Raw genomic sequence first — 26200 nt, 5'->3', positions numbered from 1 at the left:
TGCTGGTGGGGCAAAAGGCAAAGTGGGTAAGCTAGCTTTGCACAATCCAGGCAGAGCCAGCCACCATGTCCTTCACAGCTGGGGGCCTGGAGGGGAAAAAAAAAAAAAAAGCAACTTTCATTTAGGAGTGTCCTGGATGAAGCACTAAACAAGTTAATGAAAGCTCTACTCCTGAGTACCCTTAAAATATTCTCTGTGACAATGAAGGAAGTGTACCTAAAGCAATATAATTGTGTATCAGAGTAAGATGGTTGTCCTGAGGAAAAGCACATGTGTGATTGAGTTGCAGCCTGGACTAGTCATTTCTGGAGTGCCAGGGTGGCTCAGCGGGCGAAGCATCTGGTGTCAGCTCAGGTCATGAGCTCGCCATTCCTGAGTTTGAGCCCTGCATCAGGCTCCGTGCTGACAGAGCCTGGAGTCTGTTTGGAATTCTGTGTCTCCCTTTCTCTATCTGCCCCTCCCCCACTTAGCCATCTCTTACATGAAGCATTATTTTAGTGTTGGAAAGAACAATTTATAGTCTGAATATGTAGACTTTAGTATTTGGTAGCCATTTTCCACCCCCCCCACCCCCTCCAAATAACTAAGCCGTCACTTCGGAAGACAGTTAATAGTATTTTTTTCCAGTGACAAAATTTGAGCTCTCAAGAGGAAATGAGGCTTTTGGAAAACTTGTTTCTGTTATGGTGACCTTGATAGCATCCCAGAACTTAAAACTTTGCTATTAATATTAATATTAGCAAATGCAATTTCTTTTGTATTGTGCAATGAGACCTGTTAACATTTAAAAGACCTGCATAAACGTTTCCCAAATAACTGATGTATGATGTTACAAAATCTCACTTGGGTAAGAGATCCATTTAAAGTTTAAGGTAAACTGGGGCGCCTGGGTAGCTCAGTTGGTTAAGCGTCCGACTTCAGCTCAGGTCATGATCTCACAGCTCATGCGTTCGAGCCCCCCATGAGGCTCTGTGTTGACAGCTCAGAGCCTGGAGCCTGCTTAGGATTCTGTGTCTCCCTCTCTCTCTGTACCTCCCCTGTTCACACTCTGTGTCTCTCTCAAAAATAAACACTAAAAAAAAAAAGAAAGTTATTAAAGTTTAAGGTAAACTAATATATTTTAATGTAAAAGAGTAGGAAAAGTTCATTAACATGGATTGACACTCCCTGTTACAAGTAACTTTTAAGAAATCACCACTTGCCGAGTTTGGGCACAGAATCAAAGAAGACTATGCACGCTTACTTTAAAAGCTATTAAAATGTTTACCCCTTTTCCAGCTATGTATCTGGAAATTTCACCATACACTTCAACCAAAACAGCATATTGCAATGGACTGGATGCTGAAGCAGGTATAAGGATCCAACTGTCTGCTATAAGTCAAGACATTACAAGGATTTGCAGAAATATAAACCAGTGGTTCTCACCCAGGGGAATGTTGTCCTACCCCAACCCAAAGGGGAAATTAGGAAATTCTTCTGGTTGTCGTAACTGGGGTAGGGCGGGGGCAGTAAAGCTAACATTCAAGTGGATAGAGGCTAGCGATACTGCCAAACATCGACAATGCACAGGACAGCCTCCTACCACGAAGACTGATCTGGCCCGAGAGTTCAATAGTGCCCAGGTTGAGAAACTGATATGAAATAATGCCACTATAGGGGCGCCTGGGTGGGTTAGTCGGTTAAGCGTCCGACTTTCCCTTAGGGCATGATCTCGTGGTTCGTGGGTTCGAGCCCCACGTCCGGCTCTGTGCTGACTGCCAGCTCGGAGCCTGGAGCCTGTTTCAGTCTGTGACTCCCTCTCTCTCTGACCCTCCCCTGCTCACGCTGCTCATGCTCTCTCCTAGAGATAAAAAAAAAAAAGAAAGAATGCCACTGTTTTAAGTTTTATACTTCAAAAACATTTGTTAGCATATAATGGGTTTATTCTTATTTTTAAATGAGTTATTCAAGTCTCTTAATTTTACAGTTTTAACTTATAGTATGGTAACTATCAATAGATAATAACCCACAAAAACAAAACTCTTTGGTGTCTTAACTAATTTTTAAGTTAATAAAGGGGTTCTGAGACCAGAAAGTTTGAAGAACTTTTAATACAGACTAGATGTGTTGAGCAACCCTATGCATTAGCCACTCCATAAAAATAAGAACATTTTATGGTAGGTGCGCCTGCAGACATGTAGTTTCTTCTCAAAAAAGGGGAGATATCTAGACTGAGGCAAAGTAAAGAGGTCAGTACTGGGGTAAACAATAGCAATTTAAGTATCGAGTGGGGGGGGGGGCTTGTGATCACCGGGAGTAATGCAACCATGACTGAAATGCATCCATTGTTCCCAAAAAGCTTACTGTCTAGAAGGGAAGAGAGACACATTAACATAAAGTTTAACCAAAATAAGGGTAGGAAGAAGGAAATATACGCAAGGAATATGTGAGATCAGTGGGGAAGAGCCTTAGGGTTAGGGGGTTGGGCGAGGTTAGGGAGACAGGGAAGTCTCCCTGGAGAAAGTCACGTCTGAGTTGAATCTTGAAGAATGAGGACTTTGGTTCCTGAGACTGGGAGGGGCACTGAGGAGAAGGTGGTGTTCCAGGTAATGGGAACAGCATAAATGAAGGCACAGAGATATAAAAGAGCATGGCAGATTTGGAGAAGATATGAAAAAGTTGTAGAGAAAATGAAAAAATACATACTAGGTATGCCCCCTAACAGAATAAATTCACGCTCCCAATAGAATTAAGATATTTTAAAGTCAAGAAATAACAACCTCGATAACACCAAGTATCTTTAGTTCTGGAAGACAATAGGCTGGTTCGTAATTTAGGTGTACTGACACAAAGTACCTGTTTTGGAAAACAGAAATGAGACCTTGCTCTTTTATCTTGCTGCAACATCAAATGCTCTGCACACACTTCCCTCCTGTGCAGGCTCTTTTCTGCCTTTACACTATTTCTCTCTCTGGCTCACAAGGGCTTTCCAGGAGGCTTATTGTGGGTCAACACATTCTGCTGGGAATGGACAAGGAGCCTTTCTAGCTCATTACCACGAACCCCTTGGAATTCACTCTACATTTTCCAGAAAGGGTTTCTGTGGTTGGTTTTTGTAAACACAGGTGACACTGTTTTTCCTACCAAGGAAGCTGGTCAAAATGGCTGAATGTTTATTTCAGAAACACTGTATCGACACCATTCTGGAAAACTAGAGCCAGTAGGCTGTACTAAAAGCCCACTGGGGTGGGAGGAGTCCCTCCCTAGTTACATAAAATAAAAGAGGAGAGAGGAGAGAAAAGAAACATTGTCTAACAGTAATCGCTGTCCATCTATTCCTACCAAGACCCTTGGTCACAGGTTGAACTAATCCGAAGGACACCCTGGCATTTGCCCAGGACCCCAGGGGAAAGCCTGCCCTTTCCATTGGTAGGCTGCAGAAGAAGACTGCCTTACACACATCTGGGACTCTCGCTTTCAATAGCAGTCTGATTGACTGATATTCCTTGCATTATGAGGGCTACTCAAGTCCCCAGCCCGGGGCCTCAGCTCCCAGCAACTCCCTCAGGAGGCCTGTGCAGCCTGGTGTTGGGGCAGCCAATGAGGGTTAAATCAGGATGGGCATTTTCCCAGAACAGCATGCAGCCGAGGCAGTGCCTTGGGACTGAGACTCAGCATGGGGGGTCAGGATGGCGGGAGGGGGGCTAAGGCAATGGGAAGGAGGGCTAGCTTGCATCCATCTGCAGGTGGAGGTGGTTGTATAAACAGGAGAAAGAAGCTATTGAGAGAAGCAGGAGGCCCAGGGGCATGTTGAGACGGGACTCTTAGAGCAGACTGGGGGCAAACAGCAAAGGAGTGAGGATACCAGCCGTGAGCGAGTGAGTGGATCCTCACAAGCTACCTGTTCAGGGCAGGCAACCTAACTAAAAGAAGCTCACCCCTATAGGGACCTTGGCTTGCACCCTTCAAAAGAAGCTCACCCCTATAGGGACCTTGGCTTGCACCCTTCTTGTGAGTAAGCCAATGGTTGAGAATCACTCTTGGACTCCATGAATGTACCGGCCAAGGCTCAGGAGGGCAGTGAGTGTGCCTGAGGGGGAGAGCATCGTGAGAAGGGTGCCGTGCGTCCCCAGGAGGGACTTGGGCTCCCGCTCCATCCTGGTCCAGGATGCAGGCCTGGAGGGAAGGCTTATCAATTTAGTTTTAAAATCAAGTGGAATTATATGGGACCCCCATTGGTGGGGCCAAGAGATAGATGGCTCTCCCAGCTGGGCACCAACCCCAGTAAACACCACCCTGGGGTGTGCTCTGGCCCTGCAAACCAGTAGGTTCCTGCTTCAATGACAAGAGTGCAGCTTGCGTGCATCCTATAGCACATGCCTGGGTACTGAAATCATTGCTAAAGACAGATACTGGGCTGGAGAGCATGTCATTTGCAGAAGGCATCAGTGTTGAATGTTAGGTCAGAGGCAAGATCTGTATACACCAGCTGTTACCTCCACTTTTCACCTCCTCTCCTCTGTGCCTGTTAAACCTATCTGGCAAACAAACAGAACCAATCAGCCCAGCCCGGATCCCCCCAGTCCCCACCCCCAGCAACCCTGAGAAGAATCTGTTGATACAGGCCATCAGCATTCAGTCACGGAAACACCACAGCTGCAATGGGAACAATTATTTTTTAAATAATAGCTGAGTGCCAAGTACTGGACTAAGCTCTTCACAAACATGAACTCATTTAATGAAGAGTAGTTGGTATAGCTTTTATATTAGCAACTGAAATCAGCAAAGTGACTTTACCTGAGTTTGGTGACTAATAATAAAGCACAGGGTAATGGCACCGACTCAGGGCCGCTCCGTACTCCGACCTAGTCCCAACCTGACTGGGAAGGAGGCTGCTGGGTTGCCCCCGAGGCACCAGATGGGGTGAGCATTTCCCTCTTTCAATACTTGTTTTGTGTCAGTAGTGGTGACAATGAGAAGACAGGGGAAAACATGGATGCATCTCTGGCGTTATGACTTACACTCCCAATCTGATTCAAAGCAGGAGTGGGAGATCAGCACCCACACGAGGACTTTCTCCACCCCGAGGCACCAAATAACTGTTAGTGTTCTGCTTCACTAAAAACACCCCTTTGCAACAACCATTCCTTTCGATGGTATAAAGCCCTCCCTCCACTTTATCCCCGGACCTTCCCCAAAGGGAACTAGCGGGAGCCACCGATGGCCATGCTTTTGAAGACCATGTGTTTCTTTCTTTCCAATGCCACACTATGGGGCAGGATCCGTTGCTGAGACCACCAGAAGGGAGCCTGCGCAAGACAACTTCGACATCCCTTCTGCCCACCATGTTGGCCCTCCTCCCTGCTGCCATTGGGAAGAAAGCAAACCCACCACTGAACTGCCTGGGTTTTCTTCTTGTCTTCCTCTCCCATCCCGTGAGTTCCCGCAGGCTGCACAGTTTCGCCCCGTCAATCAGAATTGTGCCAGCTGGCATAACTGTCATGCCTTTCCCTTCTCACTCATGGAGAGTTGACCACTAAATTTCCCCTCTGACCAAGACTTTCTCTCAACATTCACTGATCACAAAAAAATGTCTAGAGGGAACTGATAGCATGACTGGAGAATCGGATTTTGCAAAAAGACTAAAGGTGGCTGATGTTGGAGGAAACCTGCTTGCCGCCCTAGGATTTTGCCCTAGTGAGGCTACCTCTGAGGCTGCCAGGTTTATTTATGTGAACCAGGTGTTCTCCCCCATGTCTCCATCCCCTTAGAGGCCCACAGGCCAAAACAGTACAAATAGCAAAGTGATAGAGCCAGAATGGAGAAGATGTAAGGGAGGAAGATGGCCGGGTGTAGAGACATGAAGTACAGGAAGGTACTGCAGGCAGGGTAGGGATGTTTGCCAACATCTGGGAACCGTACTTTCCTTGATCTAGGATAGCTGGAAAAAGAGCTCCATAGCACATCTGATAAGAAAGGAAATTAACCCAAATCCTTATCCGGGTTCTAGGCTGAGAAAGAATAGGACAATGAAGTGCTCACTGTTGATAGACGTATGAAAGTGAGTGAAGACTTTTAGACCACCCTGTACACAATATATTGAAACTGTAACAGGGAGATATGATAGAGTGAAGGGGGGGGTGCACGTTGAATTGAGTTCAAAAATCTGTTTAAGTTGAAAATATGCCTTGAGAAAAGATTCAGTTGTAAGAAGATTTGGGGGGCATGCATCATGGGAAAAGATGCTAATTCAGGTTTCTAACGTAGGAATAAACTTGGAGATCGGAAAAAAGGCTATTGTGGCTGGAGCACACTGTGTGAGTGAGGAGAATGACAAAGGCTGGCACTGAAGAGGAGCGCAGGGGCCTAGTTCTGTGGTGCCTTACAGGCCAGGGAAAGGGATCTGAGCTTCATCACCGATATGATGGACAGCCCTTGGAAAGCCTTAAGGCTTTCCATCTTAAGGGTGATGGGGTCAGTCTGCACTTAGAAAGACACCTCCAAATGGTCCACAGAGAACACCCAAAGGGAATATGAGCAGAAACACGAATCCCATGTAAGAGACTACTGCCGCACTTTCCTGTGGGCAAGAATTTATGGTGGCTTTGACCTGTGTGGAAGTAGTGGAGCGAGAGAGCACCGTGTCAATCTGGGAAGCGCTTTGGAAATAGTCTTGACCAGACTCATGTAGATGGAATATGAGTCAGGAGGGGAGAAAGGGGATCAAGGATAACCCCTAGGGTTCCAGCTTGAGCAACTCTAGGTATACGATGGGGCTGGTTAGTGGGGCGGAGGAGGTGGTGTGGTGAAACAGGTCTGGGAGTCATTAAGAAGTCTTTTTTTGGACATGCTGAATTTGAGAATTAATAGCTTATAAAATGTAATGCTATCTTGGACCTAGAATGCCTCTTGGAGCTGTGGCTTTTTCCCCAGGCTTTTAAGCTCTACCCAGAGGATCACCTGCAGAGTCCACAGGGTTATTTGTCCTCTTCAAAGTCATCAAACAATGGCTTTGTCCTTGGTCCACTCATTCATTCATTCATCTCTCTCACACACACACACACACACACACACACACACACACACAGACCTACCTGTGGGGTCCCAGAAGGAAGGTCTGTACTTCCCTTCAGTCTGCATAATAATTCAACCTATAGAGGCCTTTAAATCCAAAAGCTGTCAGTATGCTGTTTAGATATAGGCACAGAAAATTACAAATGAGGCCAAAGCAAAGCCTCCAATCCTCCAGTAAAGAGTGCGTCTCAGAAGCGACACCAGCCTGGTTTGCTTAGACTCTGTCCCAGGCCCGGCCCCGGATGCCAGCCTTGTGGTCTGGGTGGGAATTGCCTATCTTCCCTCCCCAGGAAACCAACTAGGCACAGCTGAAGGGTCTGGGCTGCTCACGTGGGGGGTCAACAGGTCTGGAGCTAAAGGTCGCTCAGGGGGCGCCTGGGTGGCTCAGTCGGTTAAGCATCTGACTTTGGCTCAGGTCATGATCTCATGGCTGGTGGGTTCGAGCCCCACGTCAGGCTCTGTGCTAACAGCTAGCTCAGAGCCTGGAGCCTGTTTCGAATTCTGTGTCTCCCTCTCTCTCTGACCCTCCCCTGCTCATGCTGTCTCTCTCTCTCTCTCTCAAAAATAAATAAAACATTAAAAAAATTAAAAAAAAAAAAAAGTCGCTCAGGAGCATAGGCCAGATCTGCCATCGGCTCCCTGTCTCTCCATCTCCCTGTACAGTGTTCTGGAAGGTAGGCTCTGAAAAGTCATTTTCCTCTATGTCTTTGGGGATTTCTTTTTTAATTTTCAATTTTGTATTTCTGCCCTCTTTGTTTTAAAAAGAATAATAGGTGTCCTATAATTAGCTTTTTGATGATTTTATCAAGTCTTCAGATTTTCCAAATTCCAAAACATTTGTTTCAATATTATTTACATTGTTCTGCTTTCCTTGTGTTTCTCCCATTTCTAACTTTCTTAGCTAGATGCTTAATTGTCCAATTCACGTCCACACTTTTGGTTTAAGCGTTAAATGCTATGAATCTTCCTCTTTGCATAATACTGGCTCTATGCCACAGGTTTTGATAGAAAGTGTTTTCATTGTTAGTATTTTCTAAATCATTGTGCAGTTTGGGTTTTGTGGTGATTTTCTCACTCAAAAAAAAGTTTAAAAATATCCACAGTTGTTTTCACTTTGATTTTTGTGACTTGTTTCCAAGTTTCCTGAAATGTAGTTACAGAAAATAATCCCTATCAGATAATTTTTTCAAACAATTGTGAGGTCTTCTGTGTTGTTCAAAGGGTGAATTTTGAGCAATGGTTTAAGTTCACTCAATGTTGAAACATGTTAAATATTTTCCGTGACATTATGCAGATATTTTACACCCATAGGAACTTTAAACTCTTCAAATGGAACATTATGGTGAACGAACAGAGCTTTGTGCGTGAATCTTGAGGGATGGTCAAAGAGGACTTTTTCCCTCCTTCACGTATTCACTCTGCAAACATGTGGAGCACCGAACACCCACTCTGTGCCAGGCCTTTCTTCTGGGAACACACCTGTGATGAGTCCCAGTGGTATGGATGGACATGCGCTTGCCACATGGGCAGTGAGAGCAAAGTCTTTCCAGGTGGAGGGGGCAGCGAGTATAGCGGATGCAGTGGTTGGTTCCTCAAGGGCCACTAAAGAAGTTCAAGTAGAAGAAAGAGGAGCCCCTGGCAGGGTTGAGGATGTGTGAGTCCTTCATTGTTTCGTCCTCTCCACTCCCTTCCTCACTCTGTGCCGGCATGTTCTACCCTACATGCTTGGTGCAGCTGTGGTCTGGACAGGCGTGCAGCTGGCCCTGGAGGCCACAGGCCACTCCCTCCATGGCAGCTTGCAGCCCTGTGGTGGAACTTCATGCTGTGGGTAAACTCTGGAAACATCACATGCGGCACTTCGTGAAAGAAGTCCCTGACGAGGATATCCTGCTCTCTGGGGACCAGCGACAGTAGTGGAGGGTGCCCTGGGAGTCCATGTGTTTCTTGGTTACAGGCAGAAAGATTTTCTGTACAGAGAGACCAGGAACACATCATTAGCAGTTGGGCACCTGTTCTAGCCAAATGTAAAGATCTCAAGTTTCCCCCCGTGATGAGAAAAACCCGGAGTCCCAGGCACGCCCCCTCCTGTGATTTGGCCGGTCACACACTTCATAGCAAACCAGCTGGCAAAAGAGGAGCCTCGATGCTCAGATCAAGAAGGGCGGATGTCCGACTCTGCAAAAAATTTCTGAGTTCTGAAAGAAGCTAAATCCATCAGAATAAGAAGTTAAAACACACATAAAATTGTTACAGGCAGCTGAAGAACACTCGAGCTCTCCTTAGTGATCTATAGGACCTGTGTGGAAACGCAGACGGAGTGAGTCCCTGCAGAAACATTCTTTAAAGATAAAAGCGCCGGGGGCTTCCCTTGGAGAGGAGACGCCAGTGAGGACTTGGGAGCAGGAAGCGAAGAGCATACAGATGACTGGTCCCCTCCTCTTGGACCAGGAAGAGACTGACTGATGCAGCAGAGTCAAGTGCGCACCTAAACACCCAGGGCAGGGAGAAAACTCCATTCTGTACCAGCTTTGCTGAAAAAGAGGACAGGGAACTTCAAGCCTTGATTACAAGTGCCGATCAGAATGTTCAGGAGACAGTAAATGGAGGGGCTGAACTTTGTCAAGAAGAAGAAATGAAGCTTCTTGGAAGGTCATCTGTGAAGGCAGACGATGACTCTGGAGAGAGAGGGGTGTTCAGAGCAAGTGACAAGCTGTGTGGATGGAGAGTGGGAGACCTGCAGAAAGTGATTCAAAGACCTGGAAGAAAAGCTACAAAGAAGCACTTCTTCTCAAAGACAGATTATGCCCCTTGAGCTGACAAGCTCTTGCTCATGGGTTGAGAGTTTGGGGAGTTGACAGAAGCCTCATCGCCTCCAGACAGGAAGCTGCCGACCTGAGAAAAAGAGTCATTGAAACAGCGGTTAAAGTGAAGCTTCTAGAAGTTGATTTGATAGTCCAGGCAGAGCACCTGACAGAGAACATTGCTCCCCGTTCTCTGGGCGTGGGGTGGGGTTTCCTCTGAGACTCTCCTCTCCCTCTCTGCAGAACCCCTCTTGGTCACCACAGTTTCTTCCTCCAGCTCCTCACCTCCATTCATGCCCAAATCCCATATTTCCAGTGGAGACAAACAGGGGGTTCACGAGTCAAAACCTTACTAGTCAAAATCGCAAAACATGGAGGGGACCATGAGACACTTTGTTTCTCAAAATACTGTTATTTTGATAATAACTGAAATAACTGAAAAAAATAACTGAAACTTACTATAAGCAGTAACTTCTCACTTAATGATTCATTCTCCTACTGCCTACGAAGTATGCAGCATTTATATACTGCAGTTCAGCAATGAGGGGCATTTGAAATAGCAAAGACTATATCCCTCTGTTAATGTTTCTACGGTCTACCATGATAAAAAGGTGGAAGTTATTTGTTGGTCTCCATGAATTATGAATGATCTTTTAAAAATTAATACTGGATGTTGGATCTTGACATATCTCCCAAACACTTCTTCCTATAATTGCGACCTGGCTTCTGAAGGAAATCCTAGGGAAAACAACATGGTCAGAAGATTTCTCCACAATCTCCAAATCCACATCTTGACTCTTCTTTTACTGGGTAGCAATAAAATACTACAGCACACCCCAAAATATGTATTTCATTATATATAAGTCACATGGATATACTTCTGTACTAATATGTTTATTACAGAGCAAACAAAAAACAGACTTTTGGAAAAAATGCCATAAAACTTTACAGATATTCCCAATATATTTAAATGTAGTTAATTGTGCAAATTTTTATTCTCATTAAAGTACTGTTCATTATATTTTTAGTGAGAGCAAAGTGGTAGAATTCACATCATTTTTAAAGAAAAAATTTTAGTATTATACTTTAAGATACATCAATTTAAATATCTCAAATATCAAACTTTTGATACATCAATCCATGCTTCTACTGATCTTCCGAGCTTAGAAAGGTAACTCCCAAGGGCACAATGGATACGCCACACAGAGTGTATCACTGGTGAGAAAAAGTCCATGTACTAAGAGCCTAGAGAATTTGGGGGTTTTAAGTTAACTTCTTACCTGATCCAATTAGATCTTTCGTTGTTTTAGCTCCTCATGATACTGATGGACTGTTCCAGGTGCAGAACGGTGGCTTCTGTTGCTTTTCTTGTTGTTGCCCTTGCAAAATTACTGTTATCTTTAATCCATACATTTCTTTACAGAAATCTTTAAGTCACTCACCCATTTTATGAGGGTTAATTTGGTTCACACTATCGAATACATGGTAATAAGCCCTGGTAGATTGCAAAACATTACAGTATGGTGAGAGCCCACACACCAGTGAGGAAGCCCCTCCCAGCACCTCTGCATAATGAACCTGCCCCTTCTCTCAGTACAGTTCCGGGAACATGAGTGCCTGACATAGGATAGTCTCTATCCACCATACTAGATGTGTGAGTGTCTGACATAGAGCACTCGTCGCTATCCAGGTAATTTTTAAAGACTAAGTATCAGCACAAGATCTAGTATCTGCATTTTGTACCTCAGTGGTTTGTATGGACACTCCACATAGAGACCAACCTATTTGTTTTCCAGAGGAAGGTGGGGCACAGAGGAGTGATGACTTGCTCCAGGTCACGCAGACATCACAGGACAAGAGCCTACTGGACCAAACACCCAGTGCTCTCCCAATACTACCAAGATGCCTCAATTACACTTGTGGCACAGCCGGCCTCTCAGTCCCTGGCCCTGTTTGAGATCACTAATTCCCACTGAAAACAATGAATGCTTCAAAATTAAAGCAGCAACTCCATGCATGACCATAAATGGGTAGATGAGAGCAAGTTTATCCACATGGGTGATATGGAAGGCATTTTTATCACTATCAGATTAATGTCAGATCCCAGAGAGTCACCCCCATCTTTGTTTCGCATGTGAATCACTCTTGAGTCAATGGTAACAGGAGTCTTAGTAAAGGGAAGTCACAGCATACTGAGAGCCTACTGAAAAATGTAAGTTGTAACTGGAAATGGAGAACGAATATGGTAACCATGGGCTAACAATGGACTTTTATGCAAACAAGTCAATCAGGAAAGACACCAAGCTGTAAGCTTGGAAGGGTGAATCAAAGGTTGTTGGAGAACTAAGGAAATTATGAGAAAATACATTTTTCTCAGCATGATAGACCTTGACGCCAGCTGTGTCAGGGACATCTCTCAAGCTTACATGAATGATGAGCATATTCCATTGAGGCCAGTGGTACCCGGGAGAGGCGGGAAGGGAGAGAAATTGCCTAGAACAGTGTTCGCCACTGTCAGATTTTACAGGTAATGAAAACTCTAAAAGTTTGGGACTCCATGTGGGATTACCTATTTTTTAAATCTTTTAAATCAGGACATAAAAACAATTAGGGGGAAACTAATAAATTTAAGACTTCAGTGACGTTGAACTGAAAAAAGATTGTACAGATTTGAGATAAAGTGTGGATTTGTTTTTCCACTGCTCTTATTATCCAAATTGCAAAAAGAATTGCATGGAAGTGCATAAAAATGTAAACGACACATGGAGAACATGATACATAAACTGACGTGACAAGTTGTGATATTTTTGTGAATAGTTTTAGGGCTTAATGTTTTTAAAATGTAGAATAAATTACAAAGCAATATAAAAAACATTAACATCCAGTGGAAATATGGGCAGAGTCCTTGAACAGCAAAACGAGAAAAATTAAAATATCACTGCAAATTAAATGTTTCCATTTGTCAAGAAAGAAAGGGCCACCATTTTGAAAAGGACATTTTAATGCCAAGAAGGTAATTCCTCAATCTCAAAGGGTAAAGAGCAGTCCTTTGAATACGTGTAGCTTTCTGAAAACTCTCCACTCTGTTATTTGTCTCATTTCACTGTAAACCAACTCCTGAAGCCAGTATACGCAGCACTATTTGAGTTACTGATCTAGAAAATTCTGAGGACATAGATAAGCTTGTGCAAATTGTTGGAGGGGCCTAATCTGCATAAACACCCAGGGATTGCTGGGATATTAAAGGAGGCCATCAGAGATGCATTTGTCTGGTGGCTCTGGAGCCTCCAGAGAGAAATAGCGAAAAGACTTTGGGACTATCTGACTGGCCCCTGACCCCTGGAATGAAGAGACTCAAGATAAAACCATGTCAACATATTGCAGCCTGGGGAAGTCAATCTATGAATGTGGGTGTGAATATTCCACCTTGAGGCCTGATTTGTAGGAGGCAGGGGGCTGACACCCAGGTTCCATGTGTTCTAAGTTCTTCAACAAGTAGAGCTGATGGTACAAGACTAGCTTAACGGCACTTGCAAGTTATACTAAGAGCTAAGCCATCTAGATAAAGAATGACAGCCCTTAAGGAGAACTGCCAGTGGCTCCAGTCATTCACACAGGTGGTGGCAGTGGCATGGCAGAGCACCCAGTGTCTGGCATCGTGACTAAATCAGAGAGGGTCCTTGCATGAGGACCTTGCATAAGACCCCTCCACTTCTCTGAACACAATGTGCTTACCTGTGGAAACAGAACCCTCAAAGGTGTGCAGCTCATAGAGCAGAGGCAGGAGACCCACCTCCTTTCTGGGGCCTCCCAGGGATGTCCCGAGGCTCCACATGTCACAGGAGACGGCATCTTTATCTGCAGATACTGTACAGTTGGCATCACCTGGATCTGCATTTCTCCAATGACTTCCTCCTTAGAGTCCCCGACTGTGTGGAGCTCCGTCTTCTAATTATGGCAGTGAGAAATGTGCCAAAATAAAGGAAGACTTCTGAACTGGACACTCACGTGTGTCAGGCCCTTCTTACAACACGTGGATCATCACATCTCATTCAAGCTGTTTGCTATCCCCATTTTTCAGTGCAAGACATAGAGCATGGAGGAGCTTGTAGAATGTCCATAAGGTCACACAGTAAATGGCAATGCTGAGATTCAAACCTGGGTCTGTCTACTCCTGAAGCCCCTGTTTTTTTTGGCACACTATACTCCCAGAAAGGGTACCTGAGCAAAAAGCTAGAAATAACTTGAATACACGTCAGAAGAGCAACAATTAAAGAAATTATGCCATCCCCATAGTCCATAATTGTATGCAGCTATTGATAAGAAATGAGCTAGGTTTATATGTATATTAATCTAGAAACTTTGTGTTATATGGTTAAACAAGAAAGTTGCAGAAAAAATGTTGTGCCATTTTTTGGTGACATTTCTGCACCTGTGAACATGTTTATAGAAGCACAGAAAACTTATAGAAGCATATAACACAAGTTCAACATTGGATACTCCTGGAAGGCAGGGTTGGAGGGGAAGAGAGTGACCTTCTAGCTTATCATTTGAATTGTTAGAACAAGAATATTTAATAATAATTTAAAAGAAGGAAGACCCTTGCTCTTATATACTTTGAGCACACAGTACGAGTTGAGTAAATGTTTGCTGAATTGAATCAAGCTGAGATAGTTGAACCTTCCCCATCCACTGGACCCCCACCAGCGAGGCAGGCTGCCCAGAGCAGGAACCTGGAGTCTCAGCTCGGGCACTGGTGGAGAGAAGGAGCAGCCTTGTCTGGCAAATCCATCCCTCCCATCACCCAGGCCTCAACACTGTTGGGGAGGAGCTGCAATTGATCAGCTGGAAAGAACTCCACCTTGATGTTTAATTGACTCGTGGATTTTGCATTTCCGGGCAGTACAATCATATTAGCAGCCCCATAACCTAATTATGGCCACGCACCCAGCGGAAACTTCTCAATGCAAAATGGGGCAGCTAAGCCTGGGTTGGCTGCACTACTGCCTTCTTTTAGAAACATCACCAGCAGCATGAACTCTTTAGTCTATTAATAGAGATCTCCTGTACTCTGATAATAGCAGCTCAAAAAGAGAAAGCAGCTACCTGGGTTCTTATGGCTGAAACCAGAATTTTGTCACAGTAGGTCAGCCCCTGGCTTACCTGGGGCTGCTAACATTGAAAAGGTGGAGAGCTTTTGCCTTTCAAAGGCATGAACTTGAAAGTTACCCCATGTTCCTGTGGTAAGCGTATTAAGATGTTTAAAAGCAAGTGAGTGTCAAAGACAAATGTGCTAGAGGTATGTGACAGGAAAAGCCAAGTATTTCTCCAGGACTTTGAGATGAATTCAGTGCACAATTGGATCTTGCCCATCCCCATCAAATCATGACTTGTTTTTTTAGAGGTAGGTAGATGCTCTACCAGGGCACCTGGATGGCTCCATCAGTTAAGCATCTGACTTTAGCTCAGGCCATGATCTCATGGTTTGTAAGTTTGAGCCCTGCGTTGGGCTCTGTGCTATCAGCTAGGAGCCTGCTTAGGGTTCTCTCTCTCTCCTTCTCTTTCTGCCCCTCCCCCACTCGTGCACATGCTCACGCGCTCTCTCTCTCTCAAAAATGAATAAACACTTGTGAGAAAAAAAAAAAAAAAAGACGCTCTATCTGAGACACTTTTGCCCTGCCCAAGAGTGAGTAATTCCTCCAGCCACAGCAATCTAGCACTGAATTGGGGTGTTTTCCCTAAGGGTCAACCCTGACTCTTCATCCTGGCTTCATATAAACCTTCAACCCCTGTAGAAATCTCAGCTGGAATGTGAGTTATAAAAAAAAAAAAAAAAAAAAAAAAAAGATGGAAATTTATCCATGTTCACGATCCCCCCACATATACCCCCAGCCAGTCCCTATACACACCACCTCATCATACCTGAACACCTGCTTCTACACATCAGTGTCTGGACACAATTCCTGCCATCAGCTGAATTTTCTGGGAAGCTCCTTTCATAACTTGATATATCAGCCATCCCCCACTGTGAGAGGGAAAAAATGCCCATGAAACTGTAGGAAACTAAATAGTGCCAGGTGTGTGTGTGCGTGTGTGTGTGTGTATGGATAGAGACATTTTCAATAGCTTTTATTCCCTAATTTCATGTTGCTTAGGGTTATGTTAAAATTAGTTTGTTTTATTTTTTAATTTTTTAATGTTCTATTTCTGAGAGAGAGAGAGAGACAGCATGAGCAGGGGAGGGTCAGAGAGAGAGGGAGACACAGAATCTGAAGCAGGCTCCAGGCTCTGAGCTGTCAGCATGAAGCCCAACACAGGGCTCGAACCCACAAACCGCGAGATCATGACGTGAGCCGAAGTCGGATGCTTAGCTAACTGAAGCCCCCAGGCGCCTCGGGTTAGGTAAAATTAGTATATCCAAGAAATAGCGAGGAAAGGTGGCCCAGAAGACTTTTAAGATAGCAGAGAGAACGTTGGCCTGCTTTTAATTTTGCACATGTGGGTAAAGTACAAAGTGAATGGTAATTGGCAAAATCTTCATTTCCCTACTATCTCTTCTTGCTTGTGCTCTAATGAGTAGGGCTGGTGTAGGAGCCTCTCTGGGACACTTCCCTGTCTGCCTTCTTTCTCAGCTACATTGTCCTTAGTTTTAACATCTGGGCCTCAAGTACGGAGTTCATCATGCCCTCCATGTCAAAACAGATGGTCATCATTGTTGTGTGCAAGACCCCTCACTTTTCCTTTCATCCTCCCCATCCTTGCTCCCACCTATAGGAACCCACTGAAATATCTGTATTTTTTTACAATCTCGTCCTTAATCTAGTTCCTGGTTTCTGACTACAACAGGGTGTTCCACTTGCTGGCTCTTCCGCTTGCTAGCTGTGTAATCTTGGGCAAACTGCCTAACTGCTCTGTGACTCAGGTTCCTAACATATAAAATGAGATACTAAGAGCATCTACATGTTCGGATTATGAGGATTAAATGAGTTTTTGGTTTATCTGAAGAGCTTTGAAATATGCTTGGCATATTGTAACTGCTAAAAAAAAAAAAGCTAATAATATTACTCTTATTAATTAGTTCCCCATTCCCTTCATGTAGGATGTGTTGATTAGATAGCTCTCTGATATATAAACAATGCCTCAGTGGGCATCCTTATTCATCTTTTCTCCTAGAATCATTTATGAGTTTCTCTGGGTCATATACCCAAGAGTAGGATTTCCAAATTATGGAATAATTTCGCAAAGCCATGCCAGGACGTGGACAATGGATAGCTCTCCAGGATGTTCAGCCTTACACTCCTACCAGCAGTCTTGAGAGTCCTCAGTCCCCATGTCCTCTCCAATACTTGTTAGTACCTCACGTCCCAATGGTTGCTAATCTGATGGATGGAAAGTGGTATCTTGTTTTGTTTTGCTTGTCCTTAATCACTAGTGAGGTTGGGCATCTCTTCATATATTTGTTAGCCTCCTGCGAATTCATTTAATTTTCTAAAAATAAAAAGTTTCCTATCATTTCCTTCTTGATTTGTGTTAGTTCTCTGATTCCTTTTCATTTTAAAACTTGCAAACTTCTTCAGGTCTATCACCAATCTGTCACCTTCATCTATGGTATCATTTACTGAACAGAAACTCTTAATGTGGTTACATCCCCCAAGTTTTTCCCTTATAATCTGTGCTAGTTAAGTATCGCTTAAAATTCTTTTTCTACCTTAAGTCACACACATACACAGACACACAAAATTTTTTCATCATATTAATACCATAATTTTACCTTTCACATTTAGCTCTACAATCCTTGGCCTCCCATGGATCCATAAAGTCTACAATTCATTTAGTTTATTTTTGTATGTGGTAGAAGTAAGAAATTTGAACTATTCTTCTTAATAATATATACAATTATTTCACACACATTTTAGAAACATTTGTTAAGCTAGTCCCCAAATTCTGTCTTCATTCTTGCTGTAATTTCATTTAATTTATGGATTCATTTGCAGAGAGTTTACATTTTCATATTAAGTCATGAACATGGTATACCTCTCTAGATATCTAAGTCTTATAATGATCTTTAACAAAATTAAAAATTTTTGTCTTCAAATTCTTTGTTAGACACTTTCCTAGGTATTTCATAATTTTTGTTGCCTCTGAAAATATCTTTTCCTACCCAATATTCCAGTTGGTTATAAAAGGACACTATTGATTTTTATAAGATGGACTCATATCCAATAACTCTGCTGACATCTCTTATTAGTTCTAATGGTTTGACTCTTGATTCTTTTGAGTTTCCCAGGTAATTTATCAGAACATCTGCAAATGACTTTTTGTCTCTATCTTTATTCCTTTTATTCACTTTTCATGTATTGTCACATTAGCCAAGATCTCCAGTAGTAAACTGAATGGTAACAATGTTTTTGTAGGCATCTTGTTTTGTTCCAGATTTCCAAATAATTAAGTTTCTCTGTTCATATATATGTCTGCAGAAAATTCTTGGTATATAGCCTTTATCAAATTAAACAAGTTCTACTTCTAGCTTTATGGCCGTTTAGGGCCTTTATGATTTTTAGTCATCCTTGCATTTTTGGAATAAACATACTTATCATTTTTAAATGATACATCATTTTTAAATACATTCTTGGATTGAGTGAGTTAATGTTTAATTAACTCCAAATGACATAGGACCATAACTTTCTTTAATTTTATTGTACTTACCTGACCTCAGAGCCAAGGGTACATACTAGCATCATAAAAATAAATCAGATCGAGTTCTCCTTTGTTCAATTTTCTGAAACAACTTGTATAAGAGACATTCTTGGTTCTTTGTCTATAAAGCTGTGAATTCTTTCTTTTTTTTTTTTAATTTTTTAATGTTTTATTTCTAGGAGAGAGAGAGAGAGAGAGAGAGAGAGACAGCGTGAGCAGGGGAGGGTCACAGAGAGAGGGAGACACAGACTCTGAAACAGGCTCCAGGCTCTGAGCTGACAGTCAGCACAGAGCCCGACGCGGGGCTCAAACCCACGAACCGCGAGATCATGACCTAAGCGAAAGTCGGACACTCAACCAACTAAGCCACCCAGGCGCCCCTGTGAATTATTTTCTTATAGGTGATAGGAATGGTTCACAATTCTTCGGTGGCTATATTTCAAATTTGGCATTTCTTATGTAAATGTAAGCATGTATGTATGTATGTGTGTGTGTATATATATACATGTTATATATATGTATATATATGTTGTGTGTGTGTATAATTCACAAATCCAATTCATTTAGGTATTTTATTTTTTTAATGTTATTTTTAAGAGAGAGAGAGAGAGAGAGAGAGAGAGAATGATGGGGGAGGGGCAGAGAGAGAGAGAGGGAGACACAGAATCTGAAGCAGGCTCCCGGCTCTGAACTGGCAGCACAGAGCCGGATGGAAGGCTTGAACCCACGAACCGTAAGATCATGACCTGTGCCGAAGTCAGACGCTTAACCAACTGAGCCACACAGGGGCCCCAACTCATTTAGGTTTTCTAAATGTTGACTTTCTAATTCACAATATTCTCTTGATATTTTTAATCAGTTGCTTAGGCAGTTATTTTCCCTTGCTAAGCCTTCATTTTGTTTATATATCATTTATTTTTAGTTATTTTTGCCAGAGAATTGCTTTACAGAGAATGAGCTTTAGATTTGTTAAACATTTTTGTTGTTACTCTTCTCTATTTCATTTATTTATGTCTTCAACTTTATTATTTTTTATATTATTTGTACCTTTTAACTGTTGCTTTTTTCCTAAATACCTGAATTGAATGCTTGACTCATATGTTTTCAGTCTTTTTGGTTGAGTAATAAATGCGTTTTTTAAAGCTACACATTTTCCTCTAAGTATTGCTTTAGTTATGTCTCTCAGATTTCAACTCACAGTGCTTTAATTACTGTTCATCATTATTTTGTATTTTTTATATGGATTCATCTTTAAATAGGAATTATTTCCAGATAGATGGGAGTTTTTTAGGCTACATCTTTACTAGTAATTTCCAATTTCAATGGCACTTTGGTCAGAGAACAGCCTCTCAGCATCTACCCAACCATGTTAGCACCTTCTATTGTTATAGTATTGATTGCTATGGCTAGACCTCTATATTCCAAATTCCTTTTAATACTTTGAAAATGTTATTCTGTTTTCTTAAAACTAGTGTTCCTATTGAGAAGATGGATGTCAATTTGATTCTTGTTTTTTGTAGTTTTTTTCTCTCTGAAAGTTTTGACATTCTTAATTTTCACCATTGCTATGTCTTATGGTGATTTATTAGTTTTTATATTTGTGCCTATATTGTCCAGCATTCTAAATAAATTGTCCAGTTCTTCCTAACTGCTTGTTTCTACTTCAGACTTACAACATCCTCTTAGATTTCCTTGAAGATAAATGTTTATTTTAATTTTGTGTTCACTTGCTGTACTAATTCCGCTCATTCTAGCATAGTATATCCAGTGTGTTAAACCTTTTGCTCTAGTGATTACTCTCTTTGGACATCTGATAATTTTCTCTGGGAGTTAGTATTTGTTTAAGACTATCAACTAACTATTTAGGCAAGTGATAAAAATTCAGGGAAGAAGTGGGATCCTGGTTCTAGTTTGTGTTTCTCCATGTACACTGGAGGGAGGAAAGCCTTGCCTCAGGGGTCAGAGCCTCCAGCAGAACAGTCTGGACTCAGATTGCTCCTTCCCAACCCAGCCAGGAGACTCTTCTCCCAGAGGAATCCCCCAGCTGGGCACTTTTCAAGAATTGCTTCTTCCCTTGGCTGATTGCCTAGCCCACCCCCTCCATAACTGAGGAGGATAGAAGGCCACTCTCAGGACGGATTTAACAACCACCTTTACCTTATAACTTCACACCCGCCGAAATCTGGCATATCTCTGTCCTAATGGTAGCCTCCCTCTTCTGGCTGGCACTGGGTGGGGTGTGCCATTTTCACACCTTGTGGCAAAGCAGAAAGCACTGATCCAGGCAGGACAACAATGGAGAGATAATGTGACTCATGAAAAGTCTCCTTCCCTTCTATCGGTGGCGTCTGACCTACCTCCTTTCTAACCATCATTTCCAACTTCTCCCCCAACTGACATCTCCCCCATTTTCTGATGTCTCCCCCAGAATTTCTTGGACCCACTTAACCTCCCCCTGGCTTCTCCAGTATCTCCGTGTTGGGTTTGGACAGGGGGCCAGCATCTGTGCTGCTGGACTATTTCTTCTGGGAGTGGAATGGTTTCTTTCCATCTGCTGATTTGGTGCTCTTGCTCTATTTCTGATCCATTTCCATGCTTTCACCACCTTATTTCATGCCTGCATTACTTTAAACAAAGCAAAACAAAAAAATAAGAATTCTTTCTTGGAATTAGAAATCAATTAGAATCATATAAGCAATCAATACAGATGAGAGCCTTTAGAATGGAAGGCCAAGGGGGGCCCGGGTGGCTCAGTTGGTAAAGCGTCTGACTTTGGCTCAGGTAATGATCTCATGGTTTGTGAGTTCGAGCCCCGCGTCAGGCTCTGTGCTGATAGCTCAGAGCCTGGAGCCCGTATCAGATTCTGTGTCTCCTCTCTCTCTGACCCTCCCCTGCTCGTGCTGTCTCTCTCTCAGAAATAAAACAAAACAAAAACAAAAACAAAAAAAAACATTAGAATGGAAAGCCAAGTAGGGCCTGAGCCCTGCAGACCCTTTGTCAGAAAAGCCTTTCTCACCTTTCCTATTGCCACTCCCCAGCCCCACAATCTCCTGAGCAGTTTCCCTCTCTCCAGCCCTTCCTACTTGCCTCCGCCAAGTCTTTCAGGAATCTCAAGTGTTCCCCATTGTCTTAGGATTCGGTTCAGATGCATGTCATCTCCTCTGCATTCTGACCTTATTTCCATCTTTCCCCTGGACTGCACCATACATTGGTTTGAACAGTTACTTCAAAGTCTTTCCATTCTGCACCAAAAAGATCCTGCACCAAGATGGTAAGGTCCATGAGAGCAGGTTTTACTCTGTGTTCAGCCAATGTGTTGGATAACACAATCGCAGTCCAAAAACATCTCAACAGGGGCGCCTGGGGGGCTCAGTTGGTTAAGCCTCTGACTTCGGCTCAGGTCACGATCTTATGGTTCATGGGTTTGAGCCCCACATCAGGCTCTGTACTGGCAGCCAGCTCAGAGCCTGGAGCCTGCTTCGGATTCTGTGTCTCCCTCTCTCTCTGACCCTCCCCTGCTCACACTGTCTCTCTCTCTCTCTCTCTCTCTCTCTCAGAAATAAAAAAAAAAAAAAAAAAACATTAAAAAAAATTTTTAAAAACCCATCTCAACAAACTGGAGTAATGATGGCCTGTCTTTCACTTTCTTCAAGATGGAAAGTGAAACCAAAGGAAAAACAGGAGCCTAATCTGGTAGTGGGGCCTACCATGAACACCGCTGTCATCTCTGCTACCACCTCAGCTATGTTAGGCCTTTGTCCAAAGCCCCTTTCAACCTGGGCGTTCTGCTTCAATTGGGAGACTTCTCTGGAACCGTGAGGATGCCACGTCCCTTGGGACCACAGCCTGTGAAGGAAGCTACTCCATTCTTTAAACTCTTCTGCCCATTTCAGACTCTTCTGACCTTATGTAACAATTCCTTCTCCTTTAATGCCCACACAACGTGCCATGAGCATTCTTTACCCCCCCTTCCCCCTCATTGCAGCCAGCCAGCAGCCAACTGCTCACTCTAATTTCTTCTGGTTCTTCCCCAAGAACATCGATATACTCAAGCCTCCTGCCTCTGCCCCCAACCGAGTGAGCTCCCCTGTGTGCAACCCCATGCACAACTTTCTCCTGAGAGTCAAGCTTCTTGGTAGAATAGACTGAAAATTTCCCCACTCACTCACCCCTATTTACTACACAACCGTTGGCTCAGACTGTCCAGGGAAACGGTTTTTGCCAATATCACTGGTGACCTTACTATGATCATTTAACATGTTTCAGCCCTAATCTTTCTGCAGCCTTTGATACTATGTACCTCTACTTCTTGAAGCTTGACCTTTCCTTGATCTCTGGGACACCACTCACTGATGGTTTTTAATCCTCTCCAGTCCGTGCTCCCCTGCCAACCATTAAATAGAAGTGTCCCCCAAATCTCACTGATTCTTTGAAATCCCACACTCAGCCTTACCCCTCTCTGATTCTTTGATCCTACATCTCAAGTTGCTCACCATGGTGAATGACATCATTTGCCACCCAGATTCAGAAGCCTCTGCCTTCTGGAGTCTTTCTGAGTCTTTTCTCTTCCATAAGCCCCACGTTTAAATGGTCACCAAGAATGAGCAATTCCACCTTCATGGCCTCGCAGACATTGGTCTCTCCCTCCATGGCCTCTGACACTGCCTTGATCAGAGCCCTGTCCTTGTCAAGCTGAACCATTGCTGTGACTCCCCAACTTGTCCTTCTGTGTCCAGTCTTACATCCTCCCAACCCATTCTCTGACATGCAGGCAAAGGGATATTTCTAGAACAAAAATCTATGTCAGTCCTCTGTTTAAGGCCACCCACTGGTTTTAAAATCAAATCTAAATTCCTTGGCATAACACACAAGGCAGGACTGGTTATTCTTAAAGGCCTCAAGTCTCTCTGACTCATATCATCCCTCAAAAGCCAGACAGCCCCACCTCCAGGACACCTTCCCTGTACCACCCTAGTTCCTGGCTAGGAGCTCTTCCCTTGTGCTCTGGGACACCATCTGGGCTCACCACTTTCCAGTACTTCTGATGTTATGTTAGATTGCCTGCCCCACGAGGCTATAAACTTCTTGTCTTTGGTTTCAGTGTTTTTCCATGCATGTTAGAGTGCCTGAGCTCTCACAGTTGCTCCAGAAATATAGGGTGGATGGGTAGAAGGATGAATGAATGTTCTATCCTGCCTCATGTACATTACCCATGGTTCGTTTTGGTGTCAAACTGGAAAAGTTTAGATAATGTCAACCAATGCAATGAAGTGACTTAAAACTGCCACTTGACAAATTTCAAAAGGGTGTGAGAAAGAGGGTAAGGGAAAAGTACCTGATGTTTTTTGGGTGGTTACTTATGGCTTCCTAGTGGGCATTTTAAAAAATGTTATCCCATTCAAACTCCATAAGAATAATCTGAAATCAATATTATTTTCATTTTATAGATCCAGAAATAAGGCATAGAAAAATTAACTTGGCTGAGGCTACCCAGCTAAGTGGCAAAGCCCAGATTTAAACACAGGTCTCTGTCTGATTCCAAAACCCATGCTCTCTCCACCACAATCTTGCCCAAGGACCACTGGTAACAGTGAAGGCCAGAGCCCAGGGGGAAGAAGACTACTGTCATGGTCCTGGTGAGAGATGCCAAAAATGGGCACCAACATGGGGTGGTGAGGTAGACAGGGATTTTAGAGGCTCCTATGAGGAGTATTATACAACCTGATGTCCAGATGAGACAAGAAGAGTGAGCGTGACTTCTGGAGCAATTGGATGGACAAAGGTGTTCCATGACCTTTAGAAGGATGTGACAAGGAGGCAGATTCCTACTCTCTGCAAGGAAAGGTTGTCTGACCAAGGTAAAAGGGGCTGCTTGCAGAAGTAGATGGCGACAGACCTCAGCTCACTGCCTCTTGGCAGGGATGGTGGACCGTGAGGTACAAGCATTAACAAGAGGTGACTAAACTGGAAAATCTCAACAGGTACACCTTTCCCTGCAAGTCCATGGTCTGATTCACAGGCCATTCAACAGGTGTTAAATGGGCAACAGAAGCAATGCTTTTTCTTTGGCTTTTTCTCAACCTACATAAAGAATGGTACCAACCTACAAGGATGGTAGAGGGTCAGGGGTGGAGGTGATTAATGCAGTTTGAGAGGATGGATGAATTTTAAAAATGAGCTATCAGATCTCAGGCAAATATGGGCATGACTTCCTTCCCCTTCACATCTACTATCTGTCTGACACCAACAACATGCTTCATATCATCTGGCTTTTTGCTTGGAAGGAAACATATGAACTTTTATATTAACTTCCTTTAAATTCAATCAAATAAACTCCTTCAGTTAAAATGACATGTTTTTGGAACAGCTTATAGGGTTTTTATTTCTGCTGTTACTTCTTTTTTTAAGCCATCAAATTGACTTCCTTTGGTGCCTTGCATTTTGATGATCTGGTGTCTGGGATCCACGGTCAATGTGACTTTGCCCCCATCCTCCCATCAATCTGATTTGAGATAATAGTAGGTGGCCAGTTAATTTCCAGGTAGGACAATCAGGGACCTGCCCCTCCAGCTTTCCTTGTTTCTTACCAAGACAAACCCATGAAGTTCCAGGGAGGCATTCCTCCTGAGGCAGTGGGACATTTGTCCAGTGATCAACAGGGGACAGCAGCTTTTACCCACTGAAATGGATTATCAGCAAGACAATGACTTTGGCCCAAACCCCTGAACCTCTCAGCCAAGTCTCTGACACCACCAAGGCTTGGGGGAAATACAGAGCCACGGAAGAAAAGCTAGTTGGAAATGAGCTTGGCAATCATTGAACCTCCTCCTCTCATTTTACAGGTGAGGAAACCACGACCCCTGGCTGTGTGCTGCTCCATAACTCCAGAGCCCCAGCTCAGACCCTGGCTCCTCATAGCTCCACCTGACCCTTGGCCCCTAAAGAACCCGAAGACTCCAGAACTGGAAGAGAAAGCATGAAGGAGGGACAGCACATTGCCCTGAGTAAGCACCCACCCCAGCAACAGGCCAGTAATTGGTGGTATTTCCCCGCAGAGGCAGAGAGAGAGCATGCAAACTCCTCTCCGCAGCAGCCTTGGTCTGGGTCCACTCCGTTATTGCATTTAGTTCTTCATGATGGTAATGGTTCTGCCTTCACATAAGCCTGCCTGACAACTTGCTCTTTCAAATGTAAGGGGGAAAATTAAATGCTATAATTAAGCACTGTGGCGTCCAAGTGCCTCCTTCCCAGAGATGGCAGTTAAGGGGGATGGGTCCCGTGGTGGGGGCTCAATAGCACATCCTCTCTGACCCCAGGGACATGTGCCAGACTCTTGAGCTTTGGAGTGTTTTCCAAAGTGGAGGAAACAGCAGCTTTTGGGCAACGGGGGTATGAAGCCGCCACATCTTTCACATCCAGCTCAGACCAGTTGACGTGAAAAATTGCCTAGAGCCTGGCCTCCCACTGCCCTGGCGCCTGCTTTCTGAGAACCGAGGAGCAGCGGAATGAACAGACGTGAGCTCAAGGATCCTCTCTGGGCAGGATGTGGAGGGGAGGTTGGGGATCAGGCTAACTGGGGGGGGGGGGGGGGGGGGGGGGGGGCGGTTTGTTCCCTTCAAGTGAAGCCCAGACCTTAGCAGGCAGCTTCT

At 43.8% G+C, this 26200-nt stretch overlaps 1 long non-coding RNA gene across 1 annotated transcript in view; it reads left to right on the top strand.

The window, feature by feature from the left end:
* LOC120234475 overlaps window positions 1-25771 on the top strand; it is a 69136-nt gene extending 43365 nt beyond the window's left edge. Inside the window, exon 2 of the long non-coding RNA XR_005529104.1 lies at window positions 25394-25771. This is a non-coding gene — a long non-coding RNA (uncharacterized LOC120234475). The remainder of the gene's footprint in view (window positions 1-25393) is intronic.
* Window positions 25772-26200: the final 429 nt, after the last annotated feature.

This window comes from Hyaena hyaena, unplaced genomic scaffold (assembly GCF_003009895.1).
Source record: "Hyaena hyaena isolate Hyena2069 unplaced genomic scaffold, ASM300989v1 scaffold_108, whole genome shotgun sequence".
Taxonomy (NCBI): Eukaryota; Metazoa; Chordata; class Mammalia; order Carnivora; family Hyaenidae; genus Hyaena; species Hyaena hyaena.
This window is presented reverse-complemented; position numbering and strand designations above follow the sequence as displayed.